Here is a 26,142-nt window from a genome sequence, read left to right on the forward strand (position 1 = left end):
TCTGGGCAACCCTGGAACTCGGACGCTTGACTGCTAGGGCATGAGCCCCATTCCCAAAAGCGTCCCCTCAGCCTTGAAGATTCTACAAGAGTCACCGAGGCCCCAGACTCCTGCAGACTTCCGGTGGGGAGCGACTGCCATGATTGCTCGCGGAATGGCCACGACGTAGCCACGGGGTGCTCTCAAGCTGACGCCAGCTTCAGTCTGAAACATCCAGAAACACTGTAGACTACCAATTCGATCAGTTCCGGTGGAGCCCCAACGACGTATCGTGTTGTTGCGTAATCCGTCATATGACGCGCCGCGTTAGCGCACCCGGAAGTGCTCCGGTGCGCGAGGCGCGAAGCACAGCTTCCCGGAAGCAATCCGGGGCGGGGCGCGGAGCGCATAACGTAAGCATTTACATTTCAATTGGTTCTCCCTCACAATATTTTCAATGTCACATAAAAGTCACCCATCACCCACTGCCATCTCTGGCTGTTTCCATGGTAACACCTCATTCTGCACCTGGCTGAAGGCACAGGTCAAAAGTTCATATCTCAACGTTCTACAGCAAAGTAACAACACTGTTTTCCCTCCAGAAACACCTGCCAATCCACAGCTCTGTTACATGTCTTTTTTTTTCACACCCAATAGTACTTTTCGTTTAACATAAACATTAACATGCAACGTACTGTTCAATCTCCACTTCTTACAATCAACCAATCATTTTTATTTTTTAAACCACACCCAGCCTCTTCCTTTTTCTTTATTTAGAATTTCAACTTCTAACTACCATTCCACTTCCAGAACCGATCGGAGGACGACTACAAATCCCTTGAAAATGAAGGTCTGGCTAATAGGACACAGTTATATTCACTGGAGTGAAAAATATGCAGTAAGCAGACGAATTTGCAACCTCGGCTTACCAAATGTACACATAACATGGATTGCCAAAAGAGGATTGAAATGTCACCAATTGATTCCATTGGTGAAAACTTTTATGCATCTCCCAGAACCAGACCTTATAATTGTGCACTGTGGTGGGAACGATCTAGGCACAATCACTGGGGTAGGTCTGGAAATGCTTTTAAAAGACACCTTTCGACAATTGATGACACTTTTTCCTCGATCTGCCTTAGTATATTCCAATATATGCCAAAGACAGAAATGGAATTGGTCCAATCAACATTGTGCACAATTTGAGAAAGCAAGGAGACATGTAAATAAATCTATTTCTGCATTCCTCAGAGATTATAGCATGGGTTCTATTTACCACAACAACTTGCGATACCACATGCAAGACGTCTATAGGAGAGACGGTGTTCATTTCACGAATGAGGGAAACAGAATCTTCCTCTGCAACATCAGGCTCTGCATCGGTACTTACTTATAAATGCAGAAAACACTCAATTAACACAATGGCTCTTTTCAGAGCCACCTTATATCTAAGCACTCAAACTTCTGATTTATCTCCATTTTCACACTCTTGTAAAAAGGTGTGCGCGACCGAGTGCGCGCACCACGCAACTTTAAAAAAAAATATATATATATATTTTCGCCTTTAAGGGCCTTACTGCACACCCTGAGAAAACCTACGCAGCAAAACAATCTCTACCTTCTCCCCTTTCCATGTTCCAACGCTTTGAAATCAACAATATATTTACTCGCAATGACAAAATGGCGGTCAACACTTCCTGATTTCCTTCGAATCGAACGTTAACAGACGTCACGCAGCAAAATTCCGCTCGCGCGCACAGCCGCTTGAGTGCGCGCACCCGTACGCGCGTATAGATATATAATTGACTTTAACTTTAATTTCCTCAGCAACTACTGAACGGATTTACACCATTCCAAAAAAAGCGTAATCTGCGAGCCGGACTGTACAGTTTTGCCAAATTTCTTATAAATCCATTCACCCGTTCGTCCTGTAGCCGAGTCTAAAGGTCCTATGGAAAATAACATGGAGAAAACACGTTTTGGGACCCCCCTTTTATCTCAGCCCCCACTTGACCAATCCCCCCCAAACTTTTAGGGAAGGAGCGCAGCGGACCGAGCCATCTTCTTTGAGAAATTCGCTAAGATTCTTCAACCAGGGCCAAAGTTATTCCAAATCGAATGTTGAGGATTTCCTATGGAAACTAGGTCCTAACTATAACTACCTACTGGCGACCGCCAGTAGGTACTATATATATATATATATATATATATATATATATATATATATATATATATTATTCCGAGTTTGCTTCAAAGACGAGTTCCGCACTCCGAAGCAGGGTAGGTAACAGCCTTTATTAATGAGCAAGCAGCTTTTCTCCTCTCGTTACAGAAGTCCTTTAGCCTGACGCGTTTCGGGGAATTCGTTCCCCTTCCTCTGAGGCTTGCGTGAGTAGCTTCAATGTATGGGTATCTGCCAAGTCCCCTGCGCGCTCTTTATATATATATATATATATAGTACCTACTGGACACTAAGTCCATAGGAAATCCGCAACATTCTATTGGGAATAACTTTGTCACCGGTTGTTGAATCTTCGCGAATTTCTAAAAGAAGGTGGCCCGCTCCGCTCCGCTACTTCCCTGAAAGTTTTGGGGGGATTGGTCAAGTGGGGGCTGAGAAAAAAGGGGGGTCCCAAAATGTGTTTTCCCCATGTTATTTTCCATAGGACGATTAGACACGGCTACAGCTCGAATCGCTGAACGGAATTACAAGAAATTTGGCAAAATGGTAGAGTCTGATTCGCAGATCACACTTTTGCTGAAATGGTGTAAATCCTTCCAGTAGTTCCTGAGAAAATCAGAAGGAAATAAATATATATATCTATAAGCGTGCACCGTGCGCGCACGGTGCGCGAATCGGGAGTGCGCGAGCTGAATTCTGATTTGTTGTTAGATGTCTGTCAACATTCTAATCGGTGGAAACCGTAAAGTGATGGCCGCCATTTTGTGTCCGAGGCATAAGAGAGCCAACATAAAAGTGGAAAACGTGAAAAGGGGGCAGGGTAGAGACTTCCTGGCCCCCTAGGCCTTCTCAGGGGGTCCCTGTAGGACCCCAAAGGGCAAAAACAACGTGAATTTAAATTGCGAGGTGCGCGCACGATGCATGCACCCTCGAAGCAGAAGAGAGCTCAAAACAAAAGTTGAGAACGTGAAAAGGGGGCAGGATAGAGACTCCCTGACCCCCTAGGACTTCTCAGGGGGTCCCTGAAGGAATCCGAAGGGCAAAAAAACCTTTTTTTTTTTAAATCACGGGTTGCGCGCACGGTGATTGCACCCTTTTGCCGCCATTTTGTCACTCCGAGGTAGAAGAGAGCCAAAAAAATAAAAGTGGAGAATGTGAAAAGGAGGCAGGGTAGAGACTCCCTGACCCCCTATGCCTTCTCAGGGGGTCCACGAAGGACCCCGAAGGGCAAAAAAAACATTGAAAAAAAAAATTTGCGAGGTGCGTGCACGTTAGAAAAAAAAAGTTAAATAACAAATTTGAGTGCTTATATGTTGATTGAAGATGTAGACTATACTGTTCAACTTTAACCAAATCATAAAAAGTAGCTGTGCCGTTGCATTTTACAGAATACAGTCAATGTATTATAACATATAAAGGTAGTTTGTTGAAAAATAAATAAATAGAAAATAAAAAAATTGATACAGAAATTAGCATTTTAAAAACATTTGAAATTCACTTAAAAAAACCATAGGTTTCACACATGTCATAGTTAGGAATTAGCATTTAAAAAACCGTGCAAATTCACTGAAAAAACCATAGGTTTCACACACGTCAAAGGTAGAAATTAGCATTTAAAAAACCTTGCAAATTCACTGAAAAAACATAGGTTTCACACACGTTATAGTTAGGAATTAGCAATTAAAATCCCAGCCCTCCTCAGTGATCTGTGAGAGTACTGCTCCCACACCATGCTCTGAAGCGTCTGTCTGCACTATGAACTCACTGGAGAAATCAGGTGCCTTGAGCACCGGTGCTGTGCACATGGCAGTCTTCAGGGTATCAAAAGCAGTCTGGCAGGTTTCGGTCCAGTTCACTTTTCTGGGCTGCTTCTTTGAAGTCAGCTCTGTCAAGGTGGCAATGATGGTGCCATATCCCTTGACAAACAGTCTTTAATACCCTGTGAGACCTAAAAAGGCTCTCACCTCTGTTTGGGTCTTGGGGGGCTCCCAAGCCAGAAGGGTATCAATCTTTGCCTGTAGAGGCGTTACCTGGCCGCTCCCCAACTGGTGTCCCAAATACACCACAGATCCCTGCCCTATCTGGCACTTGCTGGCCACAGAGGTGTTGCAAATGTTCCTCCCACATGGAGCTGAACACAGCAATGTCATCCAGGTATGCGGCACTGAATTCCTCCAGCCCGGTCAGTACCTGGTTAACCAGTATCTGGAAGTGATAGGGGCATTCTTCAACCCAAAGGGCATGACTTGAAACTGGAAGTGCTCCTCTGGTGTGAGAATGCTGACCTCTCCTTGGCCCCATCAGTTAAGGCAATCTGCCAGTACCCAGATGTTAAATCAAACGTACTGAGGTACTGGGCAATTCCCAACCGATCCACGAGCTCATCAGCTCTGGGGATGGGGTGTGCGCCAGTCTCCGTGACCGCATTGAGCCCACGGTAGTCCACGCAAAACTTGTGATATGGAGTGGCACTGGGCGCAGCCGCTTTTGGCACTAAGACCACTGGGCTAGCCCAGGGGCTGCTGGAGGGCTCAATCACCCCTAGCGCCAACATCTTGGAAACCTCTTCCATAATGCTGGCCCTGACCTTGTCAGCTACCCTGTAAAATTTCTGTTTCACAGGCAAACTATCTCCAGTGTCCACATCATGGACGCACCAATTGGTGATACCTGGGGTCAGGAAGATCAGGGAGGCAAACTGACCCAGCACTTGGCGACAGTCCCTCTGCTGTACTGGGGTCCGGGTGGGTGAGAGGACCACACCATCAACTGACCCGTCTTGCTCCTTAGCTGCCAGGAGGTCAGGAAGAGGATCACTATCCTCCTCCCCTCCAACATCTGTAGTCATGAGCATTGTCACTTCAGACCTCTCAAAGTAGAGTTTGAGGTGGTTCACATGCAAGACTCTCAGGGGTTGCCTGGGGGTCTTCAAGTAAACCAGGTAGGTTACTTCACTCTTTCGCTCCACCACCTCATATGGCCCAGTCCACTTGTCTTTGAGCGCACAAGGCTCCACTGGCGCCATCACCCACACTTTCTGCCCAGGTTGAAATTCGACCAGAGTGGTATTTTGGTCGTACCATCTTTTCATTTCTTCCTGGCTAGCTTCCAGGTTCTCCTGAGCGAGCTTCCTGCAGCGTTGTGTCTGGTTGCAAATGGCCAACACATAGCTGAACACATCCTGGGGGGTTTTCCCACAGGATTTCTCCCACCCCTTCTTCACCAGTGTGAGAGGTCCTCTAACAGGGTTGCCATATAGGAGTTCAAAGGGACTGAACCCTAAGGACTTCTGAGGCACCTCCCTGTAGGCAAACAACAGGCATGGTAACAAAACATCCCACTTCCATCTCATGGGCTCTGCTAGGCCCATAATCATACCTTTCAGGGTGCGGTTGAACCTTTCAACTAACCCATTTCCTTGAGGGTGGGAGTAGTGAACTTATAAGTTACCCCACACTCCTCCCACAGAGACTTCATGTACCTAGAGAGGAAGTTGGTACCCCGGTCGGAGACCACCTCTCTGGGGAACCCCACACAGGAAAAGATCCCAACCAATGCACGGCCCACCACTGGTGCTGTAATTGTCCTGAGAGGGACTGCTTCCGGGTATCGGGTGGCATGGTCCACCAAGACCAGTATAAACCTGGTTCCTAAGGCTGTCTTGGGGTCCAGGGGCCCCACGATGTCGATGCCCACCCGCTCGAAAGGGGTGCTCACCACAGGAAAGGGTTGGAGGGGTGCCTTGCACTTCACTCCAGTCTTGCTACTGGCCTGACATGTTTGGCAAGACCTACAAAAGGAACCAACGTGCTTCCTCATCTGGGGCCAGTGGAAGTGGGTGACAAGCCGGTTTTGGGTCTTGGCTTGCCCCAGATATCCTGCGAGAGGCACGTCATGAGACACAACCATTAGGGAGTTCCTGAAGCGCGTGGGTGCCACCAGCACACAGGCTGCACCGGGCTCAGCAAACTTAGGCTCTCTATATAACAAGTCATCTTCCCAGTAGATAAAGTGATCTCTGGCCGCTCCACCTGCTGCCTGGTCTACAGCCTGTTGCCGCATACCCACGAGAGAAGGGCACTCTTTCTGCTCCTTGCAGAATTCCTCCCTGGAGGGCCCACCTTCTTGCTGCCAATGGGTCAGCTCAGGTAGGTCGCCCAGTTTGGCCACCTGTTCCCCTGGTCCCAGTGCATCCCCCTCAGGGTCTGCTTCCTCCTGGACCGTGGGAACGGCTGGGGTTGGTTTCCCACGCCCTCTTTCCTTTCCTCTCCAGGCAGGTCTATGGGCCACTGTTTCAGGCTCCAGTTCTGCTGAATCACCCCTACTCGCTGCCATAGCACGAGTGGTCACACAGATCCACGCAGGCAACCCCAACATTTCCAAATGAGTTCTGTGTTCTACATCCTTCCATGGAGAACTCTCCAGGTCATTACCTAGCAGACAATCTACAGGCAAGGCATCACTGTCAACAACTTCCAAAAGACCAGAGACTCCCCCCCATTCAAAGGGAATACGTGACACTTTGCAGAGGCGCACTGAACTGTCAGCTGCAACTACGGGGCAGAGTACATTGGGAATACACTGCTCTTCAGACACCCACTGACACCTCACAGATGTCATGCTGGCTCCTGTGTCTCTTAGAGCCTCTATCTCCCTCCCATTGACGGTCACCTTCTGCCCATATTTCTTAGTGTTCAGGGGCAGTAAGGTTACCGAAACCATGTCTTGGTCTCCTAAAGAGACAAGGGACATAACTGCTAGCCCCTCCTCCCCACTAGAAATCAATCCCCCCCCAAAGCTACACTTGCAAACCCTGGGGCTGGAGCACCAGTGGGTGCTAGGGGTCTCTTGGGGCAATGGTTGACAACATGTCCCACCTCATTGAGGTGAAAGCAGGTAGGGAGACCTCTGTTATCCCTGGGGTGTCTGTTGTCCCGCCTGCCCCTAGGGGGCCATGGCTGTCTAGGTCTGGGGGGTTGGGATTCCTTCGCCTAGAACTATTTTGGGGCCCTTGCGAGTACTCCTTTTGGTTACCCTTGTCCCCCCCACTCTTCTGCTGGGAACCCTGCCCACCTTTGGCTATGGTACCCACAATTCCTCTGTGGACCCTGGTACTGGTCCAGTGGTCCGCCTCCTTAGCAAGCTTAATGGGGTCAGTCTAAAAGATGTTGGTGCAGCTCTGGAACACAAAGACTATTCAAGTGCTCCCACCTAATTAAATGCAGTAACCCCTTGTAATCAGTTACTTTTCTGCCCTTCATCCAACCTTCCAGTGCATGCGAGTACAAATTCACACACTCCATCCAAGTCTCAGATTCCCTCTTCTTAGAGTTTCTAAACTGCAGTCTGTACTGCTCTGGAGTATGTTCATACCTGAGACATAGGGCCTCCTTCATATTGGGGTAGGCCATGGCACCTGCCAATTCTAAGGGCTCTAGAGCACTCCTCCCAGAAGCCTCAAAATGTTTCCACTGGCCCGCCCCCCAATGCTGTTCAGGCACACCATTCATTCTCAACGCAATCTCATAAGAAGTAAACCAGGCATAAATATCCTCACTCCTATTGTAATTCTGTACCAGATCCTTGGGAATATATACCTTATCCCCATGCACCGGCTGTGCGCTGCCACCATTTGAACTGGCATTCACCTCCTTGGCTTTAAGATCCAGTTCTCTCATGCTCAACTCATGAGCCAAACACAATTTCTTTTCCTCCAGGTCACGGGCATTTTTATTTTCCTCCGCCGCCCTTTCTTTCTCCATTTCTAATTGCTTCATGTTCAACTTCAGGACTTTCATGTCATGTTCTCTCACTCTTTAGTTCTCCTCTAACTCTTCCTGGGTGAAACACCTACTGGAATGGATATTGCCAGCCCTTGAGCCTACTCTGCTCACAGACAGATCTGTGATTTGAAAACCATTCCCTGTATTCGCATCATTTCCCTCTTGTGCCTCCCAATTGGCCTCCAAGATTTTCTGCAACTCATCTTTTCTGGCGTAGCTCTTTATGGGGCACTCAAACTTTTTGCAGAAGTACTTAAGCTGTGAAGCCTTGTATGAGTACAAATCCTCAATGACAAACTCCAATTCTACTTCTGCTTCCTCACTTTCCATTCACAGACATGATGCTTTGAAGAATAACTCAAAAATAGAACCAAAAATTAAAAAAAACAGTAGTATGCAGTGGCGTAGTGGTCTGCACTCACAAGTGATGTACACCAATCACTGTGGGTCTAGTGCAAATACAATTTCAAATCCCCACCGCTGACTAACAATGTTAGAACTGGGGGTCTCTAGTTGGCAGAGGTAGGTACCACTGTCCAAATAGGGACCTTGCTTCTAGTCAGGGTAAGGAGGAAACCCTCTGCGATAACCCCTGCTCACCCTCTAGGTAGCTTGGCACGATCAGTCAAGGCTAATCAGAAGGCAATATGTAAAGTATTTGAACCAACACTCACAGTAACACAGTGAAAACACCACAAACTGACTCCACAACAGTTGTAGAAAAATAAAGGTATTTAATATAAACTACACAAGACCAAAACAACAAAAATCCAACATACACAGTTCAGGAATATGGTTGCAAAAGAGTTCTCTAGGTTGCGATAAAATAATCCACAGTTGCTTGAAAAGTTCACAGTTGCAACACGTTTAGCCAACAGTACCTTTAGTTGCGACAAAGTTCCAAAAGCAGAAGCTGGTGCGGTGGAAAACAAGCAATGCGTTGCTCCTGAGACCTTGGGGAAGTGATGTGACAACCCCGCTGCGGCAGCAGGTGTGTTGCGATGAATCCCGTCCGTATGGGGAGGAAGGCCACTTGTATGGATTCCGGTGCATAGGTTCTGTAGGAAGTTTGTTCTCGTAAAGGCACGATGCGACGATGCGCGATACAGCGGCGATCTCTCTCTTGCATCTCCTCGATGCGATGGCTCTGCTATGATGTTCGCAGCGATGTGATGTGGTCCGCAAGCAAGCGGTGCGGCGATCTCACCCAGCGACATCAGGCTCTGCGACGACACTCGCAGCGATGATAGTCTTCCCGCACCGGTCTGGTGCGTACCGCAAACGAAGGATGCGACGGCTCTGGCAGCGGCAACAGGCGCTGCAACGATATCGGCCTTCGTACCGGTGGGAATTTCCTCGCACTGTCGGGGATGCACTCCGCAGCGAGCAATGCGATAACTTTTCTGTAGCAAAGTCTTTAAAGCATGATTTCCAGCTTCCCAACACAGGTACAACTTCCAGAGGCACCACACATGGGCCACGCACTCCTGGAAGGACACAACTCTCTCAATAGAGCTCAGGGAAAGCTGGGAGTGAGGTCCTTTTGTTCCTGGGACTTCAAAAACAGGGAGTCAGCTCTTCTCAGGCCCTTGGAGATTCCTTCAAGCAAGGGGACACAGCACAAAGCAAAGACCTTCCCCTCTCCTTGGCAGCAAAGCAACAGCAGGGCAATCCAGCATAGCAACAGCATGACAATCTTCCTTCTTCAGTTTCAGCTTTCTCATTGGCAGAGGTTCCTTCTTGATTCCAGGAAGATCTAATTTTCAGTAGTCAGGGGTCCTATACTTATACCCCTAAAAGTTTTTGTTCCCTTTGTGCACGAGGGCTCTGAGCCAGTTCTGGGTGTTTTTTGAGCACCTTGCTTTCCTGGCTTCTCCTTTCCTCTCAGAGTGAGAGACAGGGTCGTCAGCCGCCCAGCAGGAGGTGGAGCCAGCATTGTGGAAGGCAGGCACAGCCCTATTCAGGCCCAGGTGCTATCTCCACCCATCACTCAAGTTGCAAATGCAGTCATTCATCCTAGGGCTGACTCAGCCAGCCTCCTGGGGAATCCCCAGGCCCTGTCACTCTAAAACCAGATAGTCAATACACAAACAGGCCAAGGCACATAGAAAAGGCAGACAAGAGAACAGCAACTTTCTAAAAGTACTGTTCTCAAACACAGGATTTAAAAACAACCTTTCCTAAAAGGTGTGTTATTAAATTCTGAGTTCAGGGATACTAGACGTGTATGTCCTTTCTTGTTCATATGGGAAGATATGCTGGTAGCCACTGTAGCCAGCATCCCCATGATAGCCTATGGAGCAAGATATCCTTGCCACAGTGAAAAAGGAAAATGGCTGTAATTCACTACTAGAGCATGTTACCTGCACAAGTACATGCTCTACCTTTCACATACACTGCACCCTGCCCAAGGGGGTACCTTGGGCCTTCCATAGGGGTGACAAATGTGCACAAAAAGGGAAGGGTTAGGCCTGGTCAGTGGGGACACTGACCAGGAGGACATGGCAGTTCACAGACTGCACACAGGCCCTGTGGTGGCAGGCCTGAGACACCATTTTGGGGCTACTCCTGTGGGTGGCACAGTCAGTGCTGCAGGCCCACTAGTAGCATTTGTCATCACCAGCCCTGGCACACCCAGTGCACTTTCCTTGGGACTTCTTGGTGATACAAATATGCCAATCATGTATATCCAATCATAATAACAATTTACACAGGGAGCACTTACACTCTGACACTGATCAGTAGTGGCAGAGTGTCCAAAGCATCTAAACCAGAAAAAATGAAATACAGCACAGCATCTAAAATACAGGAGGTATAGGCCAAAAAGACAGGGAAAACCACGGCAAAGATGCCAGGTCTAACACGATCCATGAAGAAAATAATCAGGGCACATTGCATAAATAGCTGCTGAATTTTGAGACAGGGGAAGAGAGGCATGTTTTGGGACTATTACAAAGTAGGGCACCTTGAAGGCAGAACCCACTGCACATTCTATAGCAGATATTCACTGAAGGAAACCTAACAGGAAATCAAAGGCAGAAACTAAAGAAAATCGCATTTCAAGAACATGGAATCTGAATCAATTGCAATGGTTTTCGGTGAGCTTTTACACTGTTTCACGACTGAACATGAACCAGGCACTGCAACACAGGAATTACATTGAAACCTAAATTCTCATAGCCATTTAAATTAACAATTGAATATTATTCACGTATCAATCATCAATTATATAAATTTTAAAAGACTTACAGCCTGATTCATCATAGTGCCGTTTTGCGAGTTTGAAATAGCGAATCATAAGGAATCGCTATTCCAGACTCGCAAAATGGCATTCATGTAGGAATCGCAAAAACAAAAGCGATTCCTACATATTCCTTATTTGCGATTAGCAAATTGCTAATCGCAAATAAGGAATAACTCCCCATTCATTCCTATGGGCCAAAAGGCCCGTAGGAATGAATGGGGAGTATTCCTTATTTGCGATTAGCAATTTGCTAATCGCAAATAAGATAGCGATTTAAAGGGTGCCAGGGTTGTCCAAAGGACACCCTGTAGCACCCCTTAAAAGTAAATACGAACAGTCCAAAGGACATGTGTGTTTGGAACATGCAACTTAGAAAAATGCTTTTAAAAGTATTTTTCTAAGTTTTCGCTATTAACCACGAGGTTTGACCTCGCGGTAAATAGCGGGCCGAAATTGCGAATTCGCAATTTAAAAATGGATGATGAATTGCATTTAAGGAATCTCAAATAGAGATTCCTTAAATGTAATTCCTCGCAATTTTGCGAATTCGCTATTACCGATTTTCGCATTTGGGATGATGAATCCCAAATGCAAAAATCGCGCTCGCAATGGGCCAGATTCTGAGAATCTGGCCCTTTGCGAGCGCAAATCAGCTTGATGAATCAGGCTGTTACTCCTTTCTTCCTTGATTAGCTTCACTGAGTCTGTCTTGGGCACAGGTGGCAAGTAAATAAATACCACTTTAAAATGCATGCTCTAAGGTAATCATCAAAAAGATTTATGAGGTGGTTCCTCCCGGGCTGCTATTCAAAGTCATGAAGGATCACCTCTAGGCACTTTGGGCCTCATTTACTTTATTTTGGCGCTCGGCAGAGCAGCAAGCCTTTCTACTGTGTTGCCATCCGTAAAAAAAAGAGCAGGAATGCGCCATATCTACGAGATATTGCGCATTCCTGTCCTTCTCCCCTATGCAAAAACAGCAGCAGTGCGCCAACACAGTCACTTTTGCGTCATATTGCAATGTTGCGTGGATGATTGTCGTTGTGCAGGAAGGGACACCTTACCTGCACGTAAACAATCATTAATGGTATGTTCCTCTTTCTCTATTTTCTACAGAAGGCAATGCAGAGACAAAGAGGAAAAAATTCGAAAAGTATTTCTCCTTGTTGTGCCACTTCTGTGCCTCCCCTTGGGAGGATTAGCATACTAACGCATTCCCAACTTTACAAATGGTAGTAAATTTGGGAATGTATCACGTTCCATGGATGTTGTGTGGGGACATCCACAGCAACACCAATGAACACCCCTTTCAGAGTAATGCTTGAAAGAGGCCCATATTTACAAGGTCATGAAATGTCACGCAGGGTGACTTTGCGTGGCCTTGTAAATATGGCCAAGCCCATTGCACGGCTGGTGAGTCAAAAAATGTGACGCACTGGTGGCGCAGTGGGCTTCTAAATGAGACTCATTGGGTGCAGTGCCCAGTTACATTACCTTGAGTGGGATAGTTCACCACAGCACTAATAGTAAATCAGTCTGCATCCTTATCGGAAAGTGTGTGTCCTTCGAGCACAGACTATTCCAGTGCTCCAAGCACATGCTTTAAAAGCTGTCCAGTTTCCTTTCTTCTTCCATTTTATGACAGGGGGAGCAAACATGTAAGTCAATAGAGGAAGTGCCAAGTTCACAGTGCCATAGTGCTCGACTGCTTCACGTGGCATGATGGAAGCCAAGCATGGCACATTTTTCAAGAAGGATGTGACCTTCTTAAAGTTTTTTAGATCAATACTAGGACTCCAGCACTGCCCAATAAAAGCTACTAGGAAATTAACACAGGGCCGGCTTTAGCGCTGGTCGCGCCAGGTGGGAGAATCATTTTTGGCGCCCGACATCCCATGACCGCCTTGTCAATGTTCTCACTACTACCAGGCATAAGTGCCCCTCATCTCTCCAATCCTAAGTTATTGCTAAACAAGTGCACCCTTCCGATGAGTTAGCCGCTCTATCCACAGGTCAGTGCCCAGTGCTGCCGCACCAGTCGCACTACCCTGTATTAACCCCTCACTTTCAAATAATGCCTAGTGCGGCTAGTCAGGTTTTCAAGGGTCCTTTTGTGGCCCTTTTACATTGTATAAGAGACTGTGAAGTACTCACTGCGCCATGTCAAGAAATCTCCACCGTCCTTTGCCAGAGACACACCGATAGACTTGAGGGACAGTCACCTGTGCTTCAAGTCATTTTTAGAAATCTGCTGATTACGAAAGGTATCCAATGTGAACAAAGCTGACAACTAAAGCACATCTCGGAGACAGGCTCCACCACACTGCAGTACAATACAGCAAGTGGCGAGAGAATGTCATCTTTATAATCAGATATCGTGGTCAGAAGCATGTGGCAACTCTCGTTTCAAAACGTGCCGAGCGACTGCAGAGAGTAAAAGTTTACCGAAGGCAATGTCAGTCAGTTTGGGTATAAAAAGCAAGGATCAAACGTGTTTGCATTACAGAAAACTGGGAGGGACACTTTTACAGGCTGATGTAGACTTGCATAGATGTGTTTGGCAAATGTTTAGTTAGAGAATGTCTGGCATGGGAATTTGTAGCAATAAATATTATTCCATCTGGCAGGGAAGTGTTGCTGTCACAAGAGCAGATGGTAAAACGCCCTCAAAAATTGATAATTTCATGTTGACAATCTTGATACTCGATTAATCACTTTTGATTTTTATTAACTCTAACTGTGCTAATGATCATCGGCAGCATAAATGAACTACCGGTTAAAAGACATGACATCTCAGACTATTTTTCAGAAAAAGAAAAAACAATGGTAAAATGCGGATGCTAAAACGATTATTGTGGAAATGATTATTAAAATATTACAGGAAGCCTGAGGATTATTGGGTAATCCTGCACCCGCCTGTAATGACATGACCGTCCCCTATTACACTTTTTAGACATCGCACTTAGGCATCAGTTTGACACTAAATAGTGTAGAGGTATTTGTAACTTGAAGGTTACTGTTTTAGACTCTCGCTGGTGGCTGCACAGGGCCGATGAGACATCTTTGGTGAGCTTGCACCATGCCTGATTTAGCTGTTCTTCTTCTTGGGTCCTAATCCTAAATCTCACCTCTTGGAAGGAACTAACATAATTTTAAGGTCCAGTGGATTTCCCCATTTCCTGCTACAGGAAAAATGATTGGAAACACTTTTCAGGATACCGGCCACTAAAGTGGTTCAATTTGAAGTGTATGCTTCTGGACACTAGCTATCAGACTCCTGATGGATGCAGATCGCTAGATGTCTAAACTGGAACGCACCGAACGTGGCACCCGAGAGTTCCATCTTGAATTTGAGAGGAACCCTTTTTGTGGTGTTTTCTTGCCTAAGATTTTTGGACTGTTTTGCCTCTACACTCAGTAGCAGGGACTAAAATCCTGTATACAGTCACAGTATCTAGAGCAGATGGCATAAAAATCATGTCCATACTCTGCACTTTGCATCTTTTCTTCTGACACATGGCCACATGGCACAATTGACTGAGAATAGTTTACAAACATTGTAGCAGACCAGGTGAATGTTAAAGGCTTAAGAGAATACCTCAACATGGCACAAAGGATTACATTGACTCTAGGGCTCGAGGTTATTCCAACAAGCAGTGACTGGTGAGTGGTAGGGGAAAACTACAAACACATGTATTGTACTGTGCATTACTTATGGTGCCATGCTGTATCTGAATTTCGAAACCTTCTCCTACAGCAAGCCTCAGCTGACCGATTGTGCTATCCCTTTAGGATCAGGGTCCAAAGAGAAGGATTTTGTAACCAGCAGCAAAGCACAAGTATTTAACACCAGTGTTACATAACATTGTTCAACTCGGATACTGTCTGGTAACCAATGATAGGGTTGGGACGGGACCCCAGAAAAAGGATCTTAAAGGCACCACAAAAAGCAATAAAGCAAATGAGGATGAAAACCTTTTGGAAGCAATCTGCAGTCTCGTTTTACGTTTGTCTGGGGCCTACAAGTAGAGCACATGTCAGAATATGATAGAGGTATGTATTTACACATGTTGTCTGGAAGTGGGCTTTTTTCCTTCAACAATCATTGATGATCTATTCGTGCTCGTACTTGTATGATCAGTGTCTCCCTATATGGTCAATTCATGTATGTGAGGCAGGCAAAGGAGCAATCAAGCTATGTCCATTCATCCTGAGAACCATCCCACTTTTTCACTTTTTACATGAAACATACCAATCTGTGGTTTTACTCTATGCTTACGATAACCTTTGCCACCTACAGATTAAAATCAGAATTATATTTGGTATATGCCGAACATCTCTTTGAGCGCTGTTTGTCTGGTGAGCCTGAGTAAACGTTTGGAAAGGCTTACTTGACTTCTGAGGACCAAAGTAATAGAGTAGATAGCTGCTATTTTCCTGAGGCGGAAGCCGGGAAAAGTCAGGAGCTGATTTTTAAATCCTATTTTAACATTGTGTTATTTTGCATGTGCTTACCCACCGCATTGCCGCATCTCTCCCCCGCAGCTGACTAGGCGCTGTCGCGGGGTACACGCAGGTAAAGCCGCCATCTTGGGGAAAGTCTCCGAGCGCCGGTCCAGTTGCTTGGCCCCTCCCGCCCTCACCAGCACATAAGTCGCGCCAGGACACACGCTCGCTGAGTAGATGGCTGCTATTTTCCTGAGGCGGAAGCCGGGAAAAGTCAGGAGCTGATTTTTAAATCCTATTTTAACATTGTGTTATTTTGCATGTGCTTACCCACCGCATTGCCGCATCTCTCCCCCCGCAGCAAACTAGGCGCTGTCGCGGGGTACACGCAGGTAAAGCCGCCATCTTGTGGGAAGTCACCGAGTGCCAGTCCAGTTGCTTGGCCCCTCTCGCCCTCACCAGCATATAATGGCTATCCTTATCCGGCCACGCAGCCAAAGGAAAGCCCGTCTGCTCCTGTCCACGACCATCACCCGCCCGGGGCCAGAGATGCTGCCCGACTTAACACCACTTGTAGGATCACATATAGCCAGATGGAGATATTCGCCCTTAGACCTGCTTGGTGCCCGCACACATTGCTCCATACATCTGAAAATTTGAGTATGGATTCCTTATGCAAGTTCTGTGTGGTTTCTCCTGGGATAAAAACATCAGGAGGGATAGACACCCTCCATCATACATCCCTCCTCTATCCCTTGGCCCTGGGGTGACTATATCCCTAAAAGCCGGATTAATAAACTGCAGGTCATTGGCAAAAGACTCATTAGACATCTTCCAGTCCCTTAAGGACAATGATTGGGACCTCCTATTCCTGACAGAAACTTGGCTTAGTGAGGGGACAAACTCCATTCCAGAAGGCTAGAGTATATTGTGTGCCAATCGACAAAACAGCAAACATGGGGGAGGGGTGGCCATTATTTATAAAACTAAATGGACAATTACTTCGCCCCATTATGAACAAATTAATTTTATCGAGTGCCTCCCTTTCTGCATCAAACTATCTGCGTCTATTTCGTGTGCTGGCCTTTTGATTTATCGCCCCCCTAACTCCAGCCCCTCCTATTTACCAGTCCTTACGGATTACATCATCCAAGCATGCACGCGGTATGCTAATTTCACGATTTTAGAGGATTTGAATCTTCATGTGGATGATGTCACTTGCTCCCTAAGCTCGAATTTTATATCCACATTAGCAGGCTGTGATTTTATCCAACTAGTAGCTCTCCCCAAACACAAAGCCGGTCACACGCTAGACCTTATCTGCTCTAACCTTTCCGACATTTTGGTCAAGTTTCCCATACCAGTAATATGGTCTGATCACTAATTTATTCCCTTTGTTGTTCACATGATCCATCATGATAGACCCTTTTTAACCCCTAAGGAATTTGGCAGAAATTGGAGTAAAATCTCCCCGGAATCCCTACACAATTATCTAAAAGATTCCAATCCGCCCTTGGCCTCTGACCTTGACTCAAGTATCTCCAACCTTAACAAGTGGGTGAGCAAAGCTATTGACTCATTAGCCCCTCTTAGACCGATTAAAACCTTCAGGTCCTCTCCCGCAGCCCCCTGGTATTCGGAGGAGCTGAGACAAAAAAAGTCCGCCTGTAAAATACTGGAAGGCTGCTGGAGACTGACTTTTTCGGCAGAAAGTAAATTTAAGTACCGGACAGCTATTAAAGAATACCGTAAACTGATTATAAAACACAAAAGAAGCTTCTATCAGATAGAATTGACAAAGCTGGTAATTCCTCCGAGAGATATTCAATATTGTTAAATCTTTTACTGATCCGCAGGCTTTGAATCGGAGTCAGCCTGTGTCTCAGTCCCTCTGCACCCAACTCTCCGAGTTCTTTGAAGAGAAAATTGCTCTTATCTATGCCTCCTTCCCCAAAATGGACTGCTCTGATATTGGGGAAGAACTGTTAACTAATCATACCTCTCCATCAGTTCTCGCGGAATTCTCAGAAATATCAGAAGATCTCTCCCTTCAGGAATTACTTAAATGCAAATCCGGTTCTCCCAGTGACCCTTGGTCAGCAAAACAATATAAAGCACTAGCAGCACTCCCCAATCTCCATCTCAATTCCATATGGAACGCCTCCCAGAGATCGGGTGTTAGACCTGGCACCTTGGCGTGAGCTTCCCTTCCACTTTTTTCTGGTGTGCCTCCGATGTTTTGCTGGTTTTCCGATACTCAGGGCACTGCGCCACGGCTGACCCGTGCCGCAGTGCAAGTGCTCCCTACTGTAAATTGTACATGTGATTGATGTCCATGATTGGTGCATTGGATTTACTGTTAGTCCCTAGTAAAGCGCACTAGGAGTGCCAGGGCTTGTGAATGCCAATACTGCTAGTGGGCCTGCAGCGCTGGTTGCGCCACCCACAGAAGCAGCCTTAAGATGTGTCTAGGGTCTGCCATTGCAGAACCTGCGTGCAGTCTCGTACTGTCATGCCGGCTGGGCAAGTGCACCCACCTGCCCGGCCCTGAACCTTCCCTTGACTTCATATTAGTCACCCCTATGGTAGGCCTGAGGGCAGGGTGCATTGTAAGTGTAAGGTAGGACAAGCCCTGATGTGTGTGGCATGTCCTAGTAGTGAATTACAACTAAACTCGTATTTCACTATTGAAGGCTACCTGCTTCCGTTAGGCCAGAATGGGCTGCTGGAATTGTTACACTCTATAATCCCAGCAGGCTCAGGGAGCATGGTAGAGAGTCGTGTTTAGTATGCCTGAACTCAGAATAATAAAGTATTTCTTTTAGTAAAGTTTATTTTAATATCCTGTGTTTGCAAATGCTACTTTTAGAAAGTTAGCATTTGCTTGCCTAACCATTTCAGCCCGCCTCTGCTGGTATGTGTATCGGACTGTCTGGGATGTGTGAGTGACAGGGCTGGGGGATGACAGGTGGTGAATGCGTAGATTGCACCTTAGTGGGAGGTAGGAGTGGCTCTTGACTATGAATCTTGCTGTGCTCTGCCACCACAATGCTGGCTCCACCCTCCTGGGGAGCGACTGATGACTCAGCCGACACCTGGCCCAGGAAGGGCGAAGCCCCATCAACAAGGTACTCTGGCTGCCCCTGTCCGCACAATGCTGGCTCCACCTCCTGTGGGGCGTCTGATGCGCCTGCCCCTCACACTGAAAGCAGAAGCCGGATTACACCCACCAGAGTATTCAAGGACTGAAAGTGGCTATGCAAAGGCCCCCCTGGCCTGCGAGAACAAAAGAAATGCAGTATAAAAGACGGAGCCTTGCTCCTTGTAAATTAGATCCTGTTTGGGCTACAGAAGGAACTCTACCCGACGAGAAGGGCCGGGAATAACAAGGAAGAGTTCTGTCTCTTGCCTGTGTCTGGTGCCTTGCTGCAGAAGGAGAGGAAAAGAAAAGACTACAAGAAGACTTTTGCTTTATGAAACTTTGTGCCAAACTCTGCTGAAAGATCTCCAAGGGCTTGCTGCTGAACTTGCCCCCTGACCAGCGCCCCAGGACCAGTGGGCGCTACATCCTGAAGAACGCGACTGTGTGTGCTGCTTATCGCTGCAGTACTGACAGAGGGGTTTGGGAGCGCTGGGCAAGCCTGCCACGCTCCCCGTAATCCAAGGCATTGACATCCCCCCGAGCACCGTGACCGGGGCCCAAAGCAACAGCGAGAGCAACGTGAGGTCCAGCCGCCGCTGGCCCGAACACCGTGACCGCACCTGCACTGGGAGCCCGAGATCAAAGTGAAGGAGGACCCGTCCGGTCCAAGCTCCCGAATTGACTGCGCTTCTAGCCATCAATCCACCTGCGGAAACGGACAGCCGCCCTGTGATAACCCCCCCTCTGGCCGGTATCCTGCCCGACAGCTCAGCTGTGAGCGCACAGCTGCAACCGGCACTTTGGCTGGGTACGTCCTGCACTTGGGGACCGTACTGCCACTTGCCGCCACCACACAGCCACCGCCTCCAGGGTCGGAGCGAACGACGAAGGAAGGACCCTGCCGCCACTGAACACCGCCGCCCCGGATGACCCGTGACGTGCCCGGCTGAGAGCCGCAGTGAACAGCGACCCCGGAAAAGCAACGCGACGTGGGACAGCTCCCTTGGAAGCCGCCCGCTCCACAAGAATTTGAAAGGTACTGTGTTGTGTCCTCACGGTGCGAGCGTCCTGCAACTCGAGCTCGCACCGCGCCATCTGCTCCCAACACGAGCCGCCTCTGGAACCGAGGCTCGCACAGCTCCTGGTCCTCGAGGCCCGATCTCCCCTCGGAAGCGAGCGGAGACAGCGGAAAGCGCATTGAGGCGCTACGAGACACTGAACCTTGTCGAACCTGGGCAGAAGGCCCAAAAGATTACTTATTGCTAGAAAGAACTGTGGCAACCTGAACTTGATTAAACTGGAACCGCTATTGAAAGTTTGATAACTGTATTTACAAGCCTGCTTGAAATTTATATAAAGATATATATTTTTACAAATACAGTTTGGTGTCATTGTGTGGTGGGTTGGTTGTGATGGTGTGATGTTGCAAATGTTTAACCCGATGTGCCCCAAAGATTAGCCTAAGACTGCTTAAGCCACACTACCTAGAGGGTAAGCAGAGGTTGTCTGGAAGGTAACCCTCAGCCCTGACAAGGAAGAGAGAGTCCCTGCTTGTCGCTAGTGCTACACTGCGCCAACTAGAGCCTCCCCCTTCCTACATTGGACGCAGCGGTGAGGATTTTTCGAATTTACATTTGCAGTGTCTATACCTTAACTTCTGACCATTGCACAGTGATCTCAGTCCAGTTACTTGGCCACAGGTTTGGTTGTAATTTTGCCGAGAAACAATCCCTAGCGAAGAAACCATGCCGGGCACGAAGAGCCTGGATGGAGCGGAGTCCACGACCTCGGAGATGTTGGAGGTGGAATGGGATGCAGCAAAGCTGGACAAATACTCAAAGAATGAGCTGAAGTTTTTTTGCAAAAAACTCAAGGTTCCGCACGCCGGTTGCAAGAACAAGCCAGAGCTCTACAAGGCCCTGAAAGCCTGGATAGAGTCCAGAAAGGTCCCGGAGGATCAAGATGCCCTCCCGGAGCAAGATGCAACTGAGGAGAAGAATGCACCTGTGGATCTGGTGGATCTCGAAAGGCAAGACAGCGTGCACAGCTTTGGTAAAGGCCTGTCGCCAGAGGAGCTGGCAGACAGGAAGGAAACGAGGGATCATGAAAGGAAGCTGGCAGAATTAAAAATCCAACTGGAGCTTGAAACCAAAAGAATGGCGCTGGAAGAGCGAAAGCACCAAATGGATTACGAATTGAAAATGAGGGAGATGAGTCTAAAGGAGAGAAACTTGGATCATCCTCCCTCTGGTGGCAGCACAACGCCGGTGCAGGTAGAGTCAAGAGTGCACATCCCCAAAGATGTAGTTAAAGAGTTCTTTAAGGGGGATGACATAGGACAGTGGTTTAGGGCATACGAGGTAGCCATGTCCTCCCACCGGGTCCCTGACAAGGATTGGGGAGCGGGGTTGTGGGGAAGGTTTCTTAGCGAAGGGCGAGATACCCTGCTAGATTTGCCCGTTGAAAACCAGAGATCCTATTCCCACATGAAAGAAGCTTTAATGAACAGGTACGGGCTTACCCCTGAAATGTATAGACAGAAGTTTAGGGGATGTACTAAGCGGCCTGGGAATACGTATGTGGAGTATGTGACTTACTTTTGCAGAGCACTGGATGGTTGGGTGAAGGGTAGCAAAGTGAATGATTTTCAAGGTCTCTTTGATTTAATTGCATGGGAGCACTTGTCTGATCACTGTTTTCCTGAGTTACGCCAACACCTGATCGATAGCAAGCCGTCCAACCCGAGGAAGCTTGCTGAGGAGGCGGACCGCTGGCTCAGCACCAGGGTCCACAAGGGTCCAGTGGGAGACTCCACCAAGAGTGGGCAGGGTCCCCAGCAGAAGAGTGGGGGGGACAAGGGAAAACAGAAAGGGTTCCAAAAAGGCCCCCAAAGTAATCCCCAAGGGGACCAGCAGAAAGGTTCTCAGCCTCCCCCACCCCCAAAGCAGAATGGGGCCCCGACAGGTAAACCTGTTCCAAAGGGGCCCTTCAATTGTTTCAAATGTGGTGAGCCGGGGCACATATCCAGTGACCCCAAGTGTCGCCTGTTTGGAAAACCTGCACCCACTGGTGCTCCGCCCCGTCAAGTGACTAGCGTTCACTTAGGAGAAGAAGTGATGGTCCCGGGGGGTGGAGATCCCGTTCAGATGACCCTAGTCTCACTAGGAGACAGTGAGATGATCCCTACGAACTACCTGCCCTCTAACACTAAGAAATATGGGCAGGTGGTGATCATCAATGGTAAGGAAGCTGAGGCTCTTAGAGATACAGGAGCCAGCGTGACTGCAGTGAGGCAGCACCTGGTGTCTCAAGAGCAGGTTGTACCCCATGCCTACTGTAGGGTTATCAATGCTGATAATTCAGAGAGTCAGTGTCCGATGGCTCAAGTTCCCTTCGAGTGGGGGGGGTCTCTGGTACTCTGCAGGTCTGTGTGAGGAAAACCATGCCTGTTGACTGTTTGCTAGGGAATGACTTGGAGCACTCCCCTTGGGAAAAGGTGGAGAAGACGACTCACCTGCTGATGGTGGGTCTGCCTGACTGGGCGTGCGTGACCACCCGGTCGATGGCAGCCAGTAAGGGTGATCAAGAGGTCCTGGGGCCTGAAGGAGAGGCCCAGGAACCGGCCTTAGGGAGAAGGCGCAGGGGGCACGGGAAACCGGCCCCTGAAGTTCCCACGGTCCAGGAGGAAGCAGACCCTGAGGGGGATGCCCTGGAGCCTACAGGGGAACAGATTGCTGAACTGGGGGACCTGCCTGAGCTGACCCATTGGCAGCAAGAAGGAGGACCCTCCAGGGAGGAATTCTGCAGGGAGCAGAAAGAATGCCTTCTCTCGTGGGTATGCGGCAGCAGGCTGCAGACCAGGCCAATGGTGTTCAGGCCAAAACACATTATGTGTACTGGGAGAACAACCTCCTGTATTCAGAGCCTAAGGCTGCTGAACCTGGGTCAGCCCGTGTGCTGGTGGTACCCCAGAAGTTCAGAGCCTTCCTACTGGGTCTGGCTCACGATGTGCCTTTAGCAGGACATTTGGGGATGGACAAGACCTATGACAGGCTTGTCACCCACTTTTACTGGCCCCAAATGCAGAAGAGCTCAGACGCTCATTGTAGGACCTGTCCAACTTGCCAGGCAAGTGGGAAGAGCGGAGGGAAGAACAAGGCTCCCCTCCAACCCTTCCCTGTGGTCGGTACGCCATTCCAGCGAGTGGGTATTGACATTGTTGGGCCTCTGGACCCCAAGACAGCCATGGGCAACAGGTTCATCCTGGTCTTGGTGGATCATGCCACCCGGTACCCTGAAGCCATCCCTCTGAGGACAGTGACGGCCCCCGTGGTGGGGCGTGCACTGATGGGAATTTTCTCACGAGTAGGATTCCCTCTAGAGGTGGTGAGCGACCGGGGGACCAACTTCATATCCAAGTATATGAAGTCCCTTTGGCAAGAGTGTGGTGTTACGTACAAGTTCACCACGCCTTACCACCCCCAAGGAAACGGGTTGGTTGAAAGATTCAACCGAACCCTGAAAGGCATGATCATGGGCCTGGAAGGTCCAATGAGGCGTAAGTGGGACGTCCTCTTACCATGCCTGCTCTTTGCATATCGCGAGGTACCACAGAAGTCCCTTGGGTTCAGCCCCTTTGAACTGCTGTACGGTCACCCCGTGAGAGGACCACTGAGTTTGGTAAAGGAAGGCTGGGAGCAATCTCCCAGGAAACCTCCCCAGAATGTATATAGCTACATGCTGGCCTTCAGAAACCAAACCAGGCGCTTCAGACAACTTGCCGAGGCAAATCTGGAAGCAAGCCAGGAGGAGATGAAGCGGTGGTACGACCAGAATGCCACTCTGGTCGAGCTTCAGCCTGGATAAGAGGTGTATGTCCTGGCCCCAGTGGAACCCTGTGCCCTTCAGGATAAGTGGACAGGTCCATTTGAGGTTGTGGAGCGCAAGAGCCCAGTGACATACTTGGTGGACATGAAGACGCCCAGGAACCCGTTGAGGGTCCTACATGTCAACCGCCTCAAGCCCCACTTGAGAAGGTCCGAAGTGGGCATGTTGTTGGCAACTGATGATGGAATGGAGGAGGAGTCGGAGCCTCTTCCTGACCTCTTAGTGGCCTGTGAGAAAGATGGGTCAGTGGATGGAGTTAACCTCTCACCCACCCTGACCCCCGAACAACAGGAAGACTGCCGCCAGTTGCTGGTGCAGTTTCCAGATCTGTTCTCCCTGGTTCCGAGTGTCACAGATTGGTGCGTCCATGATGTGGACACTGGAGACAGCTTACCTGTGAAGCATAAGGCTTACAGAGTGACTGACAGGGTCAGGGCCTGCATTAAGGAGGAGGTCTCCAAGATGCTTGCCCTTGGGGTGGTTGAGTCTTCCAGCAGTCCTTGGTCCAGCCCCGTGGTCTTGGTCCCAAAGGCTGTTGTGCCGGGATCCACGCCCGAACTCCGGTTCTGTGTGGACTACAGAGGACTCAATTCAGTCACGAAGACTGACGCGCACCCCATCCCCAGAGCTGATGAGCTCATTGATTGGCTAGGGGCTGCCCGGTTCCTCAGCACGTTTGATTTAACGTCTGGGTACTGGCAGATCGCCTTGACCGATGGGGCAAAGGAGAGGTCAGCATTCTCTACACCAGATGGGCATTTCCAGTTCCGGGTTATGCCATTTGGAATGAAGAATGCCCCCGCCACCTTTCAGAGATTGGTTAATCAGGTGTTGGCTGGGCTGGATGAGTTCAGTGCAGCCTACCTGGATGACATCGCAGTGTTCAGTGGCACCTGGCCAGAACACCTGCGACACCTCTGGGAAGTGTTGATGGCCCTGCGCAGAGCAGGCCTCACAATCAAGGCAAGCAAGTGCCAGATTGGGCAGGGTTCAGTGGTGTACTTGGGACACCAAGTGGGGAGTGGCAAGGTGGCACCATTGCAACCCAAAATCGAGACCATCCTGGCTTGGGAACTAGGGGTGGGCGGCCAGCTACGCTCCGTGCACGGAGTGTGCGTAGTGCCGCCTACTCCGCATTTTGCGGAGCTGGCGGAGCCAGGCGGCACTACGCACGCTCCGCAGACGGAGCGTAGCTGGCCGCCACCCGCCTCCCTCCCGCCCTCCCTAAATACTTTAAAATAAAGGAATGCAATAATTTTAAAAGCACTTACCTTGCCGCCGCTGGCCGCCGCGTTCCCCGGGGCTCGTTATCTTCCGTCTTCCGTCTTTTTTCAGTAATGCGCATGCGCGGGCGGCCGCGCATGCGCATTTTCACGAGAAAATGCGCATGCGCGGCCGCCCGCGCATGCGCATTACTGAAGAAGACGGAAGATAGCGAGCCCCGGGGACGCGGCGGGCAGCGGCGGCAAGGTAAGTGCTTTTTAAATTATTGCATTCCTTTATTTTAAAGTATTTAGGGAGGGCGGGAGGGAGGCGGGTGGCGGGGCTGGCGGCCAGTGGTTTTGCGGAGTGGGGCTACGCGGAGTGCGGAGGTGGGCGTAGTTTCTCGCCCACTTCGCGTAGCTCCGTGAAGCCCCACTCCGCCAACTCCGCCCAGGGCTATTGGGAACCCCCCAAGACCCAGACTGCAGTGAGAGCCTTCCTGGGGCTCACTGGGTATTACAGGAGGTTTGTCAAGGGCTATGGCACGATTGTGACCCCCTTGACAGAGCTGACTTCGAAGAAGCAGCCCAGGAATGCGATTTGGACTGACACCTGTCAGAAGGCTTTTGACACCCTGAAGACTGCCATGTGCACGGCGCCCGTGCTCCTTTCTCCTGATTTCTCCAAGGAATTCATAGTGCAAACAGACGCTTCAGAGCATGGTGTAGGGGCTGTTCTTTCACAGATGACTGAGGAGGGCTTTGACCAACCCGTAGCCTTCATCAGTAGGAGGTTACTTCCACGGGAAAGTAGTTGGAGTGCAATAGAGCGTGAAGCATTTGCTGTGGTCTGGGCGCTGAAGAAGCTCAGACCCTACTTGTTTGGGTCTCACTTCCGAGTTCAGACGGACCACAGGCCCCTCAGATGGTTGATGCAGATGAGGGGTGAGAACCCGAAACTGTTGAGGTGGTCCATTTCTCTACAGAGTATGGACTTTACGGTGGAACACCGCCCTGGCACCGATCACGCCAACGCTGACGGTCTGTCCAGATTTTTCCACCTTAGTGATGTGGAACTCCATGGGGAAGGGTAGTTCCCCCCACATTTCAGCTGGAGGGGACACATGTTAGACCTGGCACCTTGGCGTGAGCTTCCCTTCCACTTTTTTCTGGTGTGCCTCCGATGTTTTGCTGGTTTTCCGATACTCAGGGCACTGCGCCACGGCTGACCCGTGCCGCAGTGCAAGTGCTCCCTACTGTAAATTGTACATGTGATT

This window comes from Lissotriton vulgaris, chromosome 1_1 (assembly GCF_964263255.1).
Source record: "Lissotriton vulgaris chromosome 1_1, aLisVul1.2, whole genome shotgun sequence".
In the NCBI taxonomy this organism is placed as follows: domain Eukaryota; kingdom Metazoa; phylum Chordata; class Amphibia; order Caudata; family Salamandridae; genus Lissotriton; species Lissotriton vulgaris.